Raw genomic sequence first — 18,668 nt, forward strand, 5'->3', positions numbered from 1 at the left:
AAAATAGCCTTGCAGCATTGCTCCCCATCCAACCTGACAGCGCGTGAAAGGATCTGCAGAGAAGAATGGGTGAAATTCCCTAAATACAGGTGTGCCAAGCTTATAGCAGCATACCCAAGAAGACTCGAGGCTGTAATCGCTGCCAAAGGTGCTTCAACAAAGAACTGAGTAAAGGGTCTGAATACTTATGTAAATGTGATATTTTTATTTTTTTATTTTTAATAAATTAGCAAACATTTATAAAAAACTGTTTTTGCTTTGTCATTATGGAGTATTATGTGTAGATTGATGATGGGCGAAAAAACGATTTAATCAATTTTAGAATAAGGCCGTAACCTAACGAAATGTGGAAAAAGTCAAGGGGTCTGAATACTTTCCGAACGCAATGTATATATGTACAATACCATTCAAAAGTTTGGACACACCTACTCATTCAAGGGTTTTTCTTTATATTACTATTTTCTACATTGGAGAATAATAGCAAAGACATCAAAACTATGAAATAACACATGGAATCATAATTTTTTTTTACAAATCAAAATATATTCTAGATTCTTCAAAGTAGCCAGCCTTTGCCATGATGACAGCTTCGCACACTCTTGGCATTCTCTCAACCAGCTTCCTGAGGAATGCTTTTCCAACAGTCTTGAAGGAGTTCCCGCATATGCTGAGCACTTGTTGGCTACTTTTCCTTCACTCTGCAGTCCAACTCATCCCAAACCATCTCAATTGGGTTGAGGTCGGGTGACTATGGAGGCCAGGTCATCTGATAAGGCACTCCATCACTCTCCTTCTTGGTCAAATTTCCCTTACACAGCCTGGAGGTGTGTTGGGTCATTGTCCTGTTGAAAAACAAATGATAATCCCACTAAGTGCAAACCAGATGGGATGGCGTATTGCTGCAGAATGCTGTGGTAGCTACGCTGGTTAAGTGTGCCTTGAATTCTAAATAAATCACAGACAGTGTCACCAGCAAAGCGCCCCCACACCATCACACCTCCTCCTCCATGCTTCATGGTGGGAACCACACATGCGGAGATCAACTGTTCACCTGCTCTACATCTCACAAAGACACGGCAGTTGGAACCAAAAATCTCACATTTTGACAAATCCGACCAAAGGACAGATTTCCACCGGTCCATTTGCTCGTGTTTCTTAGCCCAAGCAAGTCTGTTCTTATTTGTGTCCTTTCTTTGCAGCAATTCGACCATGAAGGCCTGATTCATTCAGTCTCCTCTGAACAGTTGCTGTTGAGATGTGTCTGTTACTTGAACTCTATGAAGCATTTATTTGGGTTGCAATTTATGAGGCTGGTTACTCTAATGAACTTATCCTCTGCAGCAGAGGTAACTTTTGGTCTTCCTTTCCTGTGGCGGTTCTCATGAGAGCCAGTTTCATCATAGCGCTTAATGGTTTTTGGGACCGCACTTGAAGAAAAGTTCAAAGTTCTTGAAATGTTCCATATTGACTGACCTTCATGTCTTAAAGTAATTCTCTTTGCTTATTTGAGCTGTTCTTGCCATAATATGGACTTGGACTTTTACCAAATAGGGCTACCTTCTGTATACCACCCCTACCTTGTCACAACACAACTGATTGGCTCAAATGGTTTAAGAGTGGCAAAGGTAGGCCGTCATTGTAAATAAGCATTTTTTTCTTAACTGACTTGCCTAGTTAACGTTTAAATAAAACAAGATAAAAGAAAAAAGAAATTACACAAATTAACAAGGCACATCTGTTAATTGAAATGCATTCCTAATGACTACCCCATGAAGCTGGTTGAGTGTGCAAAGCTGGCTACTTTTAAGAATCTAAAATCTATTTATTTGTTTTACACTTTTTTGGTTACTACATGATTCCATATGTGTTATTTCATAGTGTTGATGTCTTCACTATTATTCTACAAAAGTCAAAATAAAGAAAAACCCTGGAATGAGTAGGCGTTTCCAAACTTTTGACTGGTACTGTATATTAAGTATATATTTGTGTTGTTTCCTGTTTGGACCCCAGGAAGAGTAGCCTCGGCAGGAGCTAATTTTGGATCCTAATAAATACTAAATCGAATCGCATTACTTTTGTTTTAGCATAGATTTTTTGGGGGGGTTTTAAGCCCTGGAGTCATGCTAAATGAGTCATGATAAAGCAGATTCTAATCACACCTCAATGTGGACTCTATAAAGCGTGCTTCTCCTGTGTGTTCTGGTGTTGTCTTGGCTAACATATTATCCAGCTTAAACAAAAGTGAAATTTGTACTTCCTTCTAATTATGGGCCAGACTGGTCAATGGCAAAGAAATCCAAACTGATCCCTTTAAAAGGTGCCCACAGGCAACGTGCTTAACGTTTTACCTTACCACAGTCAAGCATTGCATAGACAAACCGAAACATACGGTATTCACATAGCTACAGAGATCATTCTTTGCCATCAGTGGATGTGTACTTTAGACATTACATTTAAGCATAAACTCTTATCCAGATAGATTTACAGGACCAATTAAGGTTACGTTATCAGGAATCAAGGTAAGACCCAAGTGCAGACTGTGTGAAATAACAATGTTTATTGTAACCACAGCCGCAGGCAAACGACAGGTCAAGGCAGGCAGGTGTCGATAATCCAGAGCAGAGGCCAAGGTACAGGACGGCAGGCAGAGGTCGGTAATCCAGAGGTGGAGCAAAGGTACAGAACGGCAGGCAGGCTCAGAGGCAGGCTCAGAGGCAGGCTCAGAGGCAGGCTCAGAGGCAGGCTCAGAGGCAGGCTCAGAGGCAGGCTCAGAGGCAGGCTCAGAGGCAGGCTCAGAGGCAGGCAGTGGTCAGGTACAGGGTCAGGACAGGCAAAGGTCAAAAACCAGGAGGGCGAGAAAAAAACAGACTTGGTGAAACCAGGAGCTGAGACAAACCACTGGTAGGCTTGAACAAACAAGATGAACTGGCAACAGACAGACAGAAAACACAGGTATAAATACACAGGGGATAATGGGGAAGATGGGTGACACCTGGAGGGGGGTGGAGACAAGCACAAAGACAGGTGAAACCGATCAGGGCGTGACATACGTGCCTTGCTCAAAGGGCACACACAGATTTTTCACCTAGTCTGCTCAGGGATTCAAACCAGCGACCATTCGGTTACTGGTCCAATGCTTTTAACCGCTAGGCAACCTGCCGCGACCTACATGTACAGTATGCTGATGAGGTATGGGGGAAGTGGATGTGATTTACATACTACAGTACTGGCAGTGTGACAACAACATTATCCATGTAGCTCCATCTCCATGCATCATAGCACTCTGTTGTTTCTCAGAGGGCTGATTAGCACGCCGGTTAGGCCTGGTAGCAAATAACCTGAGGAGAGTGAGTACTGTGCAGTAGCAGTGCAGCTGTTTCATTAGCTTCACAACATCAAGTTCCCTGACTATAATTAATTAACACACTCCTACAGACAGACACGTCCTCTGTTTTACGCTGGTCCCTGACAACCTCACCTCCATCCCACTTCTGCACAGCTGTTAGCCAGTGCCCAGTCTGTGTCCGGACGTGAGCTAACATTCTGATTATACTCCTCTTTGTAAATGTTGTTATATTCACAAGGAACATTAGCTTAGCTAAGGACAGCCATGGTTGGTTGGTTTGTTGTTTGTCAGTTAGGTTAGGTTTGACTGAGCAGTGAAATTGTACTGAGCAGTGAAAAAGTAAACCAAAAGCACTCTGTCTGTTTTTCAAGGCAACCTTTACTTAGATAGTCCTTAGTTTGAGGTATTTTCTTAATATATAAATGTTGTACAAATTTGCCCTTTCCATTTTAACACCGAGGAATTATATCCATCCAAATTGCACAGAGCGACTCTAGGCACAAATTAATTGCAATAAGTTGTCAAAGAAATGAATTTTTAAATAATTGCTCCAAGGCATGACACGACCAAGCACGGTGACACTTATCATAAAGGAACATGAACGTCTTAGTTACGCTAATGCGAATAGAAAAAAATATTGTCTGTAATAAGTGTAAGTCACTCCTGACCGATGCCCCTCCCCCTAGTCTATTTGAGCTGATCATCCCAGCCGTATAACAACATCCTGCACCCCACTGCTGGCTTGCCTCTGAGGCGAAGCAGGGTTGGTCTGGGTCAGTCCCTGAATGGGAGACCAGATGCTGTTGGAAGTGTTGTTTCCTGGGGACATTGCACTGTTTAAGATGCTGTCTTTTGGATGGGACTTTAACAGGTGTCCTGACTCTCTGTGGTCACTAAAGATCCCATGGCACTTATCGTAAGAGTAGGGGTGTTAACCCCGGTGTCCTGGATAAATTCCAAATCTGGCCACCTAATCCTCCCCAGCTACCAATTGGCTCGTTCATCCCCTGTAACTATTCCCCAGGCCATTGCTGTAAATGAGTAAAATAAAGGTAAAATAAAACATATTAGGACATTGTTAGGTTGAACAGAACACCCTTACTGGATATAGCCTATTGTGGTTGTTCTTTAGTTGACCGAGTATGCAAGCCTTCACTTTAAACATATTAAGTCACTCCCTCTTTAGAACAACTCTTATACTTACTAGCTTTATAGGCCTACTTTGGGTGATTTGTTTTCATGACAATGTTTTGTTGCATTAGAATGCTAGCTGAATGTGCCAACTTGAGTTTCCACACAATCAACTGTTGAGCTGAAAACAAGGCTTGGGATGCAGTTTCAATTAGAGATAATGTGCAGATGTGTTTCCTAAACTCTTTACTTCCCTTGGCATGGCAATCTACCCCTCCTGAAATGGACTGGGGACTCCTAGAACCTTAATGGCCTCGTTATTGCACAAGTTTTAATAGGATTACTATGAAACTACAAGAATGGCTGCTGCCTTTCTGCTTATTTACCATCTGAGGGTGGTAAGAGATGGAGAGGCTGATCTGGACTGACTGACTGGCTTCGAAAATTACATTATTTGGTTGTTGTTGAGTGTAGTCATTCCTGATATCAGTAAAATAGACTGTGGAAAACTACACTGTGGTACTTAATATGGGTTGGAGTATCTTTCAAAGACTGCTGGCTGCTGAATACTGTATGTCACAAAGCACAATTTAACGAATGTCCGCTATGTTTGGTGGATGATGTCTAAAGGTTGTATTTGAAGTGTTATCTGCCAGAGAGAGACATCCTCACAGGCAATCATCTCACATATCACATGCCCTATTTTCTTTGACAGTATTTTTAGCTGCAACCTCCTACACAGTATCTGTAGTCAGTTAATCTGCAGCATCAATTTCTCGGTCTCCAATAATCAATATTTTAAGCGAATGTGATCTAAATAAAGCTGAGAACTTCAGACAGTAGATTTTTTACTAACACAGCCATCAACCATCATGAAGAAAACAGCAGTCACTGTCACAGCAGGTTTTAGAGTTCTTAGCTCAGTCTATATTTTAGGTGATATTCTATTAGGATCCCCATATACACCAAATATTTAGGTCAAATAGGGGAGAGGCGTTGTGCCGTGAATTGTTGCTTTATTTGTTTTTTAAACTAGGTTGCTCTTCATTTGAGCAATCTGAGATGGAAGAGAGTTCCATGCAGTAACGGCTGTATATAACACTGTACCTTTTTTTCTTGAATTTGTTCTGGATTTGGGGACTGTGAAAAGACCCCCTGGTGGCTTGTCTGGTGGGATACGTATGTGTGTCAGAGCTGTGTGTAAGTTGACTTTGCAAACAATTTGGAATTTTCAACACATTAAGTGACGCAGTCAGTCTTTGCTCTACTTTTAGCCAAGAGAGACTGGCATGCATAGTATTGATATTAGCCCTCTGATTACAGTCAAGTGCAAGACGTGCTGCTCTCTTCTGGGCCAGCTGCAGTTTTTCTAGGTCCTTCTTTGCAGCACCTGACCGTATGACTGGGTATTAATCAAGATAAGATAAAATTGGTGTACTGCAGTTTGACTCTGACCTGGAGCCTTCTGGGCTTGTGCCACACTGAATGCCCCCAATAGTCTAGTAGTGTCTAATTCTGCAGTCAGGGAACTGTAATATCCTTTAATTAATTGAAGTAATTATATGAATAGTCATTGAGTGGCAGTATCCAGCTGACTCATCGGGGTCCAAGCCCTGTGTCATCTAACCCAAGACCACCACAGATTCCAAGGATTCAAGAGTGGTTTAAGAATCAGGAATACAACATGTCATTGGGTTGTGATCTTAACTCTGAAAGATGTGAAATGAGGAATCTAATCGCTGGACATTAGCCAAACATTTGATAGCAAGAAGACGTACAGTAATGCATCAGGAGTGGTCTGGAAAGGTTTCAGCTTATCAGGTATCCACACCAATGCCTACAGTAGGTAAGAACATCCTTCCCCATCCCCAACTCTCCCATTCCTGTACGGACAGGGGTCTCTCCTGCTTAATGACATATAGCAAGGGAGGGTGACAGTTGCACATTCACACAGGCATTGATTGCCACTACTTTGTCATCAGTACTGCTTGAGCAGTTCCCCAGGAGAGGACATTTACAGTGATATGGAGTGAGTCACATACACACAGCATACACATACAAACAGATACACACACACACACACACACTACACAGACATGTACAGTTAATTGCACACACACCCACACACCCTTATGCAAACCTCTACTGTGAAATGTATTGTGGACACCTGACAGTCCAACTAGAGATCAATCAACTTGCAATACAGTGCAATCCACTTCATGTCAAGTCTTGTCACAGTGGATAGCTTGTATAATTGAATTCCCTCATGTCACTTCAATTTTAATTGTCACAAAATCATTTCAGTGGTCCAACCCAAGAATATCGGAAAACCCAATAAATGAATGGATTCTGTCCTAAGAGCTCAGGATAAGGATGTCAAAGAAAAGGAAAAGCCTTGTGGATGATCTGGTTGAACTGAGCCAAAGAAAAGTATTTCTCTAACGTGTAACATTGTGCCCTGACAGTCCTAAAGGGAAGATTTACAAACCGGGTGGCATGGATAAAACAATGGTAGCTAACTCCTACCTGCAGCTGATTGTGACACAGCTGTTATCTGAGGGATCCTTCAGAAGGCTTGGCGACAGGGTTGCTGTTTGAATGTCCAATGAGACCTGGGATCATTTACAGCTAGGCTCCCTCTCTCTCCACCCTACCCAACCACATACCCCAGCCTGTCCTTAGATAGGCCGTTTAATCATACTGCCACAGAGATAGTGAGCCAATCTGCATGTGAAGCTGTAGTGAAAACAGAGAAAGAGCCGCGCTTCTGCAGCAATGCAGATAGGACGACATCTATTGGGATCCCAACAGCCTCTCGTTTCAAAATGGAGGACAAATACAATGGATGCTCCTACAATGATAACTAAAGGTTTCTGTGTCAGATGTAGTCTCACATTTACTAAAGGATATCTGATGAGGCCCTGACATGAAAGCCATTTTATGTGAACATATTGCTTGCTATATTATGATTTGAAACGATATTTGGAAAACTCTAACAATCTTATTACCATATACTCAGTCCCCTTTAGTACTTCTACGACTTACTTTCAATCCCAAGTTACTTCTGGAGGACAACCCAGAGCTATCTGCTACAAAGCGGGTGAAAAAACAGCATCTAAAAGCGGCATGGGGCTTATCGTTCACCTTTGCAGATAAAAAACTGTTGAAAATGTCTTATCAGCAGCAGGGCGGTTGTGGAAGGCTGGGACTGATGGCAGGGCCTGGACCTGCCACTCTCTCCAAACGTCTACCTGGCATTCAGCGGAACACCACAAGGCCAGCCAGCCAGCCTTTCTCTCTCTCCCTCACCGTGTCTCTCCCTCTCTCTCTCTCTCTCACCGTCTCTCTCTCTCTCTCTCTCTCTCTCACCGTCTCTCTCTCTCTCTCTCTCTCTCCACCGTCTCTCTCTCTCTCTCTCTCTCACCGTCTCTCTCTCTCTCTCACCGTCTCTCTCTCTCTCTCACCGTCTCTCTCTCTCTCTCTCTCTCTCTCACCGTCTTTCTCTCTCTCTCTCTCTCTCTCTCTCTCACCATCTCTCTCTCTCTCTCTCACACCGTCTCTCTCTCTCACCGTCTCTCTCTCTCTCACCTGGCCTGCGTGACACAGTTGACAGCTGAGAAATCATATTTGTTAGTGTTGTTGGGTTGATGTATCAGACGAAAGAGTGACAGTAATCATAACATAACAGCTAATCATAGGCACATAGTTGCTTTGTAATCAGCATAGTTGAGAACAAATTTAAAATGCATGCTCTGGGTTCAGCCTTTGAAAAACATGTTTTAGTGTCGAATCAACTAAAATATTCCAAGTTCAAAGAGAAAATTAAATTGGGAGGGTTATAATTCAGCCTGCTTTGTGGCTTTGATTTTTGTTCCCATGATCTGCTTACTGTAGCTAGTCATTCATGCAGTACTAGAGCCGTGGTGACGGGAGAATGGTATTATCCCTTGTTTCTCACAACAAACGGATCTATACCTAATGAACCCACTGCACATTGGCCTGAAGACTGAAACATTGCACTGGAAACATGAAGAATGAGGAAGTATGCATTAAAACTCAATTACACACATTAACCAAGATACAAAATAGGCAATCACTCACCAAAACATGTGAAAATAATGATTAATTCCACCCAGGATACTATTAAGGAAGCAGCAAGTCCTCTACAGTGAATTCGGAAAGTATTCAGGCCTTGACTTTTTCCACATTTTGTTACGTTACAGCCGTATTCTAAAATGGATTAAATCGTTTTTTTCCCCTCATTAATCTACACCAATAACCCATAATGACAAAGCAAAAACTGTTTTTTAGAAATGTTTGCTAATTCAAAAACTGAAATATCACATTTGCATAAGTATTCAGACCCTTTACTCAGTACTTTATTGAAGCACCTTTGGGCGCGATTACAGCCTCGAGTCTTCTTGGGTATGACGCTATAAGCTTGGCACACCTGTATTTGGGGAGTTTCTCCCATTCTTCTCTGCAGATCCTCTCAAGCTCTGTCAGGCTGGATGGGGAGCATTGCTGTACAGCTATTTGCAGGTCTCTCCGGAGATGTTCGATGGGGTTCATGTCCGGGCTCTGGCTAGGCCACTCAAGGACATTCAGAGACTTGTCCCAAAGCCACTCCTGCATTGTCTTGGCTGGGTGCTTAGGGTCATTGTCCTTTTGGAAGGTGAACCTTCGCCCCAGTCCAAGGTTCTGAGCACTCTGGAGCAGGTTATCATCAAGGATCTCTCTGTACTTTGCACTTTTCCTCATTTCCTGGAAACTGACTAGTCTCCCAATCCCTGAAGCTGAAAAACATCCCCACAGCATGATGCTGCCACCACCATGCTTCACCGTAAAGATGGTGCCAGGTTTCCTCCAGACGTGTGACGCTTGGCATTCAGGCCAAAGTGTTCAATCTCGGTTTCATCAGACCAGAGAATCTTGTTTCTCATAGTCTGAGAGTCTTTTAGGTGCCTTTTGGCACACTCCAAGCGGGCTGTCATGTGCCTTTTACTGAGGAGTGGCTTCCGTCTGGCCACTCTACCATAAAGGTCTGATTGGTGGAGTGCTGCAGAGATGGTTGCCCTTCTGGAAGGTTCTCCCATCTCCACAGAAGATCTCTAGAGCTCTGTCAGAGTGAACATCAGGTTCTTGGTCACCTCCCTGACCAAGGCCCTTCTTCCCTGATTGCTCAGTTTGGCTGGGCGGCCAGCTCTAGGAAGAGTCTTGGTGGTTCCAAACATCTTCCGTTTAAGAATGATGGAGGCCACTGTGTTCTTGGGGACCTTCAATGCTGCTGACATTTTTTGGTGCCCTTCCCCAGAACTGTGCCTCGACACAATCCTGTCTTGGAGCTCTACGGACAATTCCTTCGACCTCATGGCTTGGTTTTTGCTCTGACGTGCACTGCGAACTGTGGGGAATTATATAGAGAGGTGTGTGCCTTTCCAAATCATGTCCAATCAATTGAATGTACCACAGGTGGACTCCAATCAAGTTGTAGAAACATCTCAAGGATTTTCCATGGAAACAGAACGGACTAGAGCTCAATTTCGAGTCTCATAGCAAAGGGTCTGAATACTTATGTAAATAAGGTATTTATGTTCATATATTTTTATACATTTGCTAACATTTCTAAAAAATCTATTTTTTCTTTGTCATTATGGGGCATTGTGTGTAGATTTATGAGGAACATGTTTTATTTAATCAATTTTAGAATAAAGCTGTTACATAAAATTTGGAAAAAGGGGAGGGGTTTGAATACTTGCCAAATGCACTCGATTTATATATATACAAAAGTATGTGGACACCCCTTCAAATTAGTGGATTCTAGCTCAGTGACATTCAACGTGGCACCGTCATAGAATGCCATCTTTCCAACAGTCAGTTTGTCAAATTTCTGCCCAGCTGGAGCTGCCCCGGTCAACTGTAAGTGTATTTATTGTGAAGTGGAAACGTATTGGAGCAACAACGGCTCAGCCGTGAAGTGGTAGGCCACACAAGCTCACAGAACGGGACCGCCGAGTGCTGAAGGGCGTAGTGCATACAAATCATCTGTTCTCGGTTGGAACACTCACTCCCAAGATGCAAACTGCCTCTGGAAGCAACATCAGCACAATAACTGTTCGTCGGGAGCTTCATGAAATTGATTTCCATGGCCGAGCAGCCGGATACAAACCTAAGATCACAATGCGCAATGCCAAGCGTCGGCTGGAGTGGTGTAAAGCTCGCTACCATTGGACTCTAGAGCAGTGGAAACGTTTTCTCTGGAGTGATGAATCACGCTTCACCATCTGCCTGTCCGACGGATGAATCTGGGTTTGAGGGATGCCTGGAGAGGGATACCTGCCCAAATGCATAGTGCCAACTGTAAAGTTTGGTGGAGGAGGAATAATGTTCTGGGACTGTTTTTCATGGTTCGGGCTATGCCCCTCAGGATTTCCCAGTGAAGGGAAATCTTAACTCTAAAGCATACAATTACATTCTAGACGATTCTGTGCGTCCAACATTGTGGCAACAGTTTGGGGAAGGCCCTTGCCTTTTTCAGCATGATAATGCCACCGTGCACAAAGCGAGGTCCATACAGAAATGGTTTGTCGAGATCGGTGTGGAAGAATTTGACTGGCCTTCACAGAGCCCTGACTTCAACCCCATCGAACACATTTGGGATGAATTGGAACACCGACTGCGAGCCAGGCCTAATCGCCCAACATCAGTGCCCGACCTCACTAATGCTGTTGCGGCTGAATGGAAGCAAGTCCCCGCAGCAATGCTCCAACATCTAGTGGGAAGTCTACCCAGAAGATTGGAGGCTGTTATAGCAGCAAGTGGGAGACCAACTCCATATTAATGCCCATGATTTTGGAATTAGATGGTCGACGAGCAGGTGTGGTCATGTAGTGTATCTGACAATTGTCACTGAAGAACCATTCACACAGTCTATGAAAATGCAGGTTATATGACTAGGTCTTGAGGTGGGATTTAATATACCGCGTTTTTTATCCCCTACACCTTTCAGATACACAAAAAAAGAAGGTGGGATATTAAAAACATGGGATTTTTGTCTGTGTGTGAAAGGGATTTCACAGTATTGGACTGTCTCTTTACAAACATGAATATGGCAAAACATCGGCAAGTAGAAATGGCAGGAGCGCAGTGGACACTGTGTGTCTACTGTGAGATAGGGGGACAGGACACAGAATAGTTCAAATGAGGCTCTTTTCTACATTTATTTTAGTGGGACACCAGCTGTCAATTCACCAGCTGCTGGACTTGAGAAGCAGAGACTGAGACAAACTATCTGGATGTAGTCACTAAGGGATTTGGCAGGCTGAGCTATGGGAGTAAAAAGGCCCGAATGAGCCTGCCTGAATGTTTTGGAGGCTGAAAAATGACACAGTTTTGAGAGTTATCTTCTAACATCCAACAGTCAGCAATGTAGGTCATTTTAAAGCAGTTATTAACCACAATAAGAATGTGGTGGGTGTTGTTTTACTGATGGGAAAGATTTCAGTCAATGATTTGTTTTCAGTCCATGAGGGTGCTTTCCCCCCAAACACAGACATGCTCATTTGTTTTCATCTGAGTACAAGACTGTGATAGTCATGTGACTGCTCCACCCCCACTCCTGAAATTTATTGGCTGGGAGTGAGCGGTACAAAAGCAGAGACAGAGACTCTGGGCTTGTACAATATTGCAGTCAACAGTGCAGGCGACTGCCTACTGACTGATCTGCAAAGAACCTTGCATCATAAATAACTACTCATTATTATTTGTTGATCAGTCAGTCACTATTTATCTATGATACATTCCAGTTTTCATCTTCTTGAACATGGCCAATGTCTCCAGGGACAGGATCAACGTAGTTGGTTTGTTTGCACTTTAGGAAGTCACTTCAGGACACAGAGTCTGGTGAGGGGCAAAGACTAATCTAAGACACTTCACTTCTACTTCCGATGGAATGGCGGAAATGCTTACACTTGTTGCTTTATTTCAATTCCATACAATAAAAATGTACATTTATGGCTCTCATCTCAATGAGATATAAAGCTACCGATAAAAACATGTATCCTGATTCAAAGGCGCTTTTTATTTTCATTCGAGAAAGCTGTATGAAATCATCAATATCCTTTGTTCTGGTGCAGAACTACATCAGTGTACTGTCTTGGAGCAGAGCCCAACAATGAGACCCAGCAGCACTGTCGAGGTGTGAAGTGACCAGCCCGAGATAGCCAGCTATGTCCTTGGAACTGTCCCCTCACAGCTCTGCCTGCCAGCCTGCCTGCTCTACCTACACGGCGCACAGGACACATCGTAAAAAAAAGTGCATCCTGTAGCTCTTCATAAAACCCCCATGGCCTCTCTCCGGTTTCCCCTCTCCATACTCCTCAGCGTATCTGTCAGCCTCTGTCTTATCTGCTCCTTCTTTGTCCTGTCCTAGCCTACACAGACCTGAGGGAAGACTACAGGGTACCCCCTAGGCTCCTGCCCCAGTATAGCCTGGTTTAGATCTTATCTGTCAGAAAGATATCAGTTTGTCTCTGTGGATGATTTGTCCTCTGACAAGTTTCAGTGTTCCTCAAGGTTCTGTTTAAGGACCATTATAGTTTTCACTATATATTCTATCTCTTGGTGATGTCTTTCACAATGTCAACTTTCACTGCTATGTGGACGACACACAGCTGTACATTTCAATTAAACATGGTGAAGCCCCAAAATGGCCTACCCTGGAAGTCTGCGTTTCAGACATAAGAAAGAGGATGGTGGCACATTTTTTACTTTTAAACACGGACAAAACAGAGATGCTAGTTCTAGATCCCAAGAAAGAAAGAGATCTGCTGTTTGATTTGACCATTAATCTTGATGGTTGTAAAGTTGTCTCAAATAAAACTGTGAAGGACTCTGATATCTCTTTTGATGAACATATCAATAATATTTTAAGGGCAGCTTTTTTCCATCTTTGTAACAACTTTTTGTCCAAATATTATGCAGAAAAGCTAATCCATGCTTTTGTCACTTCTAGATTAGACTACTGCAATGCTCTACTCTCCGGCTACCCGGATAAACCACTAAATAAACTTCAGTTAGTGCTAAATACGGCTGCTAGAATATCGACAAGAACCCAAAAAATGTGATCATATTACTCCAGTGCTAGCCTCACTACACCAACTTCCTGTTAAGGCTAGGGCTGATTTCAAGTTTTACTGCTAACCTACAAAGCATTACATGGACTTGCTCCTACCTATCTCTCTGATTTGGTCCTGCCGTACATACCTACATGTACGCTACAGTCACAAGACGCAGGCCTCCGTATTGTCCCCAGAATTTCTAAGCAAACAGCTGGTGGCAGGGCTTTCTCCTACATAGCAACATTTTTATGGAATGGTCTGCCTATGCATGTGAGAGACGCAGGCTCTGTCTCAACCTTGAACTCTTACTGAAGACTCATCTCTTCAGTAAGTTCTATGATTGAGCATAGTCTGGCCCAAGGGTGAACGGCAAGGCACTGGAATGATGAACCACCCTTGCTGTCTTTGCCTGGTCGGTTCCCCTCTATCCACTGGAATTCTCTGCCTCTGACCCTGTTGCAGGGGCTGAGTCACTGACTTAATAGCGCTCTTCCATGCTGTCACTAGGAGGGGTGCGTCATGGCATGCTAGGCTTTTTTGCGCTATAATCGAGTTGAGTGGGTTGGGTCACTAACGTGATCTTCCTGTCCAGTCTTGTGCACCCTCAGGCTCCTGCAGTGGAGGAGATCTTTGTGGGCAATACTCAGCCTTGTCTCAGGGTAGTAAGTTGGTGGTCTGTTGATATCCCTCTAGTGGTGTGGGGGCTGTGCTTTGGCACAGGGTTATATCCTGTCTGGTTGGCACTGTCCAGGGGTATCTTCAGACACAGTGTCCCCCGACACCCCCTGACTCAGCCTCCAGTATCTACGCTGCAATGGTCTATGTGCCGAGGGGCTAGTGTAATTCTCCTGTCTTATCTGGTGTCCTATGTGAATTTAAGTATGCTCTCTCTAATTCTCTCTTTCTCCCTCTCTCCCTCCCCTCTCGGAGGACCTGAGCCCTAGGACCATGCCTCAGGACTCCTTGACCTGACGACTCCTGACTGACCACACCTGCTGTCTCAACATCTGAATGCTTGGCTATGAAAAGTCAACTGACATTTACTCCTGAGGTGCTGACCTGTTGCACCTTCTACAACCACTGTGATTATTATTTCACCCCGCTGGTCATCTATGAACGTTTGAACATCAGAAGGGGACTGGTCGCCTCAGAGCCTGGTTCCTCTCTAAGTTCCTCTCTAGGTTCCTGCCTTCGTAGGGAGTTTTTCCTAGCCATCGTGCTAAGTCACATCTGCATTGCTTGCTGGTTGGGGTTTTAGGCTGGTTTTCTGTATAAGCACTGTGTGACATCTGCTGATGTAAAAAGGGCTTTATAAATAAATGTGATTGATTTGATTGATATTGAGCAGGTACAGGCTGGTGTTTGTTAGGCAGGGTGCCATGTGTTTGTGGCTGCACCACGTCATGGTTCCTGACAGTGCAGGACAGAGTGAGGTGTTAATAGAAGCTGGTGGGGTAAACAGAGCAGCTGTCAGAAGGGCTGCCTCCTGGACGTACTCCAGGAAAATAAAGGTAGCTACTCCACTACACTACAAACCGAGCCACCTAGGCTAAATTAGACAATATCAATGAGAGCGACCTAATGTATACTCACCATAGTGTTCCTGCAAAGACCCCAAAGCAAATGACTGTGTTCTCAGGTCCCAAACACAGTACAAAGGCACATTTCACAGCTTATCATGAAACAATCTTTCAAAATCAAGAAAACAATCTTTCAAAATCTACAAATGTCCCAAGATGATCAATCTTACCATAAATGATCAAGCTTGTTACAAATGATCAAGCTTGTCACAAAAGTTTGCACAGTATGCATTCGAAAATAACATGCAAAGCGAAGCATACACATTACCTGTCCCACTTAAGATTATCCATCTGTGCAATACAAGTAGAGATGAGATCAATCAAGTCACAATGCAGCCTTATCCAGCACCAACTCAGTTCCCCCAGCCTACAGCGTAGTTTTTGCACTTAAGCACCGGACAGCAACATTTAGTTCCCCCTATCTAAGCATAAAGTCTCCCCATATCTATTCATATTCCATAAAGAGTTAAAGCCAGGCAGGCAAAAATAGTTGGAATACACCCTTACCAGAGCAATCTCCTTGATCCTATTATCCACAATGGACGGGCCAACCCATTCACCAGAGAGGCACTTAAGGGTTAATGTAACAGTGCCTTAATAACGTCCCTCGATTCGCTCGCCCATCAGCCCAAGAAACTGCAGTCCTCCTCTCACTGTTCCCACTGCAGCAGTACTCACTCTCCTTTACCCACACACACATGAACGTACAAACACACACATTCTCTCTCACATGACCCTTCATTCTCTCAATCCCCTCCTCCTCTCCCTCTTTCCACTCTCTCCCTTTTTCACTCCCCCCAGAGTGGATCCCCCTCCCCTTTCCATCTCTTCTCTCCCCTGCATCTTCCACCCCCTCCCTCTATCCTCCCCTCCATCCTCCCCCTCCCTCCATCCTCCCCCCTCCCTCCATCCACCCCGTCCCTATATCCTCCCCCCACTCCATCTTCCCCCTCCCTCCATCCTCCCCCCACTCCAGCGCTCTCACTCTCTCAGCCTCCTGATTTGTGATGCTGCTCACACTGTGCTGTATGCAGCACTCCTCTCTGCCGCCCTGCTCCAACACTGAAGGGCAACCCGAGAGAATCCATATGCAATACTGTCAAACCCACATCAAGAACCTAGCGGTACTTCAAACAAACCTCACCGAAGACTAGCACCTCTGGGAACTGTACAGAGTCTAGCATCTCAGAGAACGATAGAGAGTTCATCTGTAAAATATGTGTCAGGGAAGGAAAAGGAGTGGAGGAAAGAGACAACATGAGAACAGGATGAGAGTAGAACAGCAGATGGGTAGAGGAAAAGGAAGTAGAAAGGGATGTAGAGTAGAGTAAGAGAGAGAGCTTAGAAAAAAATAGAGAAATGAGAGAGGAGAGACCCCATTGTGTGGCACACACACGGTAGCCAGAAGAGGTAGTTTGACACTGAAGGAGTGACTGCTGAGAGATTCTCTTTCAAATGCTCACTAGGCTCACACGCACACACACGTGCGCGTAAAAATACGCACACACAAACACATACACACACACACACACAAAGGCACACGCACGCACATAAACCCTCACTAATGTCTTTGCAGCAGAAATGTTATTGTCATGAATAACGTTACATGGAACAATTTATACTTAATTGTACTTAAGAATTGCTGTAAGGGCTCAAATCCAACTGGCATCTCACAAGTAGCTATAAGGAGATTGACAGAAGCTGTGAATCAGCAGTGGGTCTTACTAAGCAAACCTTTCTTTCCCACACCTTTTCTGACCGCTGTGGCAACAGCAAAGATGGATCATGGTAATCACCGTGGCAGCAGCAGTAGAGAGGCTCTACAAGATCATTGATGTAATGATGTCACAGTGGAGGCTGCTGAGGGGAGGACGGCTCATACTAATGGCTGGAATGGAGTCAACGGAATGGAAACAACCACATGGAAACCACGTCTTTGATGTGGTTGATACCATTCTATTGACTCCATTCCAGACATTATTATGAGCCGTCCTCCCCTCAGCAGCCTCCACTGTAAAGTAGAAGTAATAGTCGATGTAGTCATAGCAACAATCACAACAGCAGAAGTAATTTTACAGATGCAGAAAAACCTACAGGACATTAAAGATGGAGGTAGTGCTAAAATTAAATGAGAAAACATTGCAAGCACACTATAGCTTTCTCATGGATTTATTTTCTTAGCTTACCCTTTCAGATCTTAATTTGGGTCGTCTTGGAATTGGGACAATAAATGTATTTGTCCTCTACTGCAGCATGTTTCTATGGTGCTCTCTCTGTACTATTGGGACTTTTGCTGAGCCAGACAATTCAGTCCTCTGAGCTTTTTATAGTGTTGCGGAAAATGATCATCTTCCCGTTAGTGAAGCTGCCTCCAAGCGGCCAGCAATCCTAAATGCACTCCTAAATGAAATCAATAAGGCCTCAATCAGTGGGAACGAAAGAAAGAGGGATGGCCTTTAGCAATTTCACAACCCAGGCCTGGAGAAACAAGAGCAAGTGTTATTTGTTTTTTGCTCCTGCCGTACCTGTCAATAGTAGTTTCAATTGGTTTCATGTTTAATAGATGATTACTATGCCTGGTTTGGCAACTAGCTCTCACAGTCTCACGTCAGAATCAGATGTTCATCCATGTTTCTCATACGTCAAATGTTGAAGTTGTTGCAAATTGTGTTTAAGGTTCAGTTTAGGCCTTAACTCCAAAATCGTAAGGTTAGGCATCAATGCAGAATGGTTAAGGTAAGGGCTAAGGTTTGGAAGAGGCTTAAAATTAAAAAATTAAAAAATGACTTTCTATCGATGGATTTTAACTTGCAATCTTTGGAATCAGAGGCAGATGTTTACACCCATCCGCCATCCCCAACACCCTGGCATAACCAAAACCTACTTAAAGGTGACAGTGCGCACTGTTGCCCCTAGTCGCCGGTTTCCACGTCATCTCCCGATGTCCTCAGACATGGATAGACGTCAAAAACTGACTTGTATCACGGGTGACCTGGCTGGGGTTTGGAAATTATCCAATCATTTTAAAAGTCAATTCACTGACTCTGTCACAACATTCGCCATGTACTAGAATGACTGAAATGGAACAGATATCTTCTACTCTGAAGATATTTTTGTTGGTTCAGAAGCAAAAGTACTGTATGCATTTTACAATGTTTGTTCTTTCTTAACTATCTCTTACTGGTTGTCACAAATGGTACTTGAAATGACAGTGTAGTAAGTCTAAAGTTCTAAAGCAATGGCTCTAAACATACCTGGTAGTGATCCAGTATCTTATGACACAGTGGCCTAAAATACAGGGCTGACTCAGTGTCTCAGTAACAACACTGTATTGATTTGTGGCTCATTTGTGACTTGTTTCAAGAAACTAGGTATATGTCGCACGTCACTACTTCACTGGAGCGGCATTTGAATGTGAACATTTATTTTTTATCAAAATGCATTTTTTGGCAGAAATACCTTCTGGAACATGTGAACTTTCATGTGCCTTAA

General features: G+C 43.7%; 1 protein-coding gene across 9 annotated transcripts in view; it reads right to left on the reverse strand.

Moving 5' to 3' along the window:
- Nucleotides 1-18,668, reverse strand: part of LOC106572421 (synaptotagmin-2) — an 89,577-nt gene that overhangs the window by 26,082 nt on the left and 44,827 nt on the right. Inside the window, exon 1 of one of the 9 annotated variants that reach the window (XM_014146587.2) lies at nucleotides 15,684-15,949. The exons of 7 other annotated variants lie outside the window; for them this stretch is intronic. The gene's annotated coding sequence lies outside the window, so the exon portion shown is untranslated. Of the gene's footprint in view, nucleotides 1-15,683; nucleotides 15,950-18,668 lie in introns of those variants that run through there. One more of the 9 variants, XM_014146588.2, reaches the window with a different exon arrangement.

The sequence above is a fragment of the Salmo salar genome, chromosome ssa15 (assembly GCF_905237065.1).
Source record: "Salmo salar chromosome ssa15, Ssal_v3.1, whole genome shotgun sequence".
NCBI lineage: Eukaryota > Metazoa > Chordata > Actinopteri > Salmoniformes > Salmonidae > Salmo > Salmo salar.